Here is a 1,592-nt window from a genome sequence, read left to right as displayed (position 1 = left end):
ATCTAATACCTTCTCTTGATGAGAATGTAAAAAGGTGAGAATTCAGTGCTCAAAAGGTTGATTTCATAAAGAACTGACAGTTTTGGTTTTAAGGGTAGTTTCCAGGGACTCGTGGGGGTGTGTTCGGGATCTGAAACCCATTTGTCTGATATATGAAAATCGCTGGATAATTCTCTACAAGCCTCTATACTTTCCCATCACATTTTCCCAAGCCCTAAAAAATTCAAAAAGTTAGCTCATTTTCAAAACTTGTTGGACCATTTTTTTTATGTAAAAATTTTATGCGCGGCAATTTATAACGCTCAGAAAGCCAAACAGTTTATTCTTATCACTTTTTTCTATAAAATGATACTTTCTTGTTGAAATTTGTTGAAAAACGAGACAAGTTACGACAAGAAAAATATCTAACAAAAATTGAAGCAGGAAACCACTTTATAAAAAAATGAAAAGAAACAAAAGTACAGAAATTGTCAACATGAGAAATAGTAGGGAAGAAATGGTATATGATGCAGACGGAATACTAGAGGCTTTCAGAGACTATTTTAGGAGACAATTCGGAGATGAAGCTATAGGACACCACAACTGCGATGTTGAACATGATGCGATGGAAAACTCAATTGAAAAAGTCTGTGACACTGAGGTTAGGGATATAATTAAGAACTTGAAAAACGGTAAGGCTGCCGGGGTAGACGGTATTAACGCTGAAATGCTTAACACGGTGGCGCGTGCATACCACATAGACTGTGCGAATTGATAAATTTATGTTTCGAGATGGGAGACGTCCCAGACGATTGGAGAAATGCGATTATCGTACCAATATACAAGAGAAAGGGAGATAAAAGCGAGTGCAATAATTACAGAGGGATTAGCTTATTAAGCACCGTAAGTAAAATATATTCAAAAATACTTATTCGTAGAGTAATGAAAATAACAGAAGCAAAGATTTGGGAAGTCCAAAGTGGGTTTATGCCAGGAAGGTCATGTACGGATCAAATATTTAGCTTAAGGCAAATAACAGAAAGTTTGAGAGTAGGAAAAAAAAGTTTTCTGTGCATTTGTTGGCCTAGAAAAAGCTTTTGACAAGGTAGATAGAAGTAAACTTTGGAAAGTCCTGAAAGAGTATGGGGTCAATGGATGGCTCCTACAAGCTATAAGAACAATATGCGGGTAGCAAAGCGAGTGTAAGGGTGAATGGGAAATTGAGTGACTGTTTCGATATTATTCAATGAGTTAGAAGGGGATGCGTTATATCTCCATGGTTATTTATATTATCCATGAACAATTGTTTAAGAATTGCTCTTTTCGACGAAGAAGGTGTGTATCTCGAAACAGTAAGGGTACGTGGTTTAGCGTTTGCAGATGATAAGGTTATTATGCGGCAGTCAATCGAAGACCTGCAAAGAATGTTGAATAAACTGAATGCAAGCATGAAGAGCATGGGCCTCAAAATTAAGAAAAATAAAACAAAAACTATGGTTTTTGAAGGAAAAAGTGAGAAAACACTATGCAATATTTTATTAAATGATGAGAGAATTGAACAAGTTGATAAGTTCCTATACCTTGGTAGCTTATTTACTAGGGACGGGAAGATA

Source organism: Belonocnema kinseyi, chromosome 1, assembly GCF_010883055.1.
Source record: "Belonocnema kinseyi isolate 2016_QV_RU_SX_M_011 chromosome 1, B_treatae_v1, whole genome shotgun sequence".
Taxonomy (NCBI): Eukaryota; Metazoa; Arthropoda; class Insecta; order Hymenoptera; family Cynipidae; genus Belonocnema; species Belonocnema kinseyi.
The sequence above is the reverse complement of the archived record's forward strand: the minus strand, read 5'-3'. Positions refer to the sequence as shown.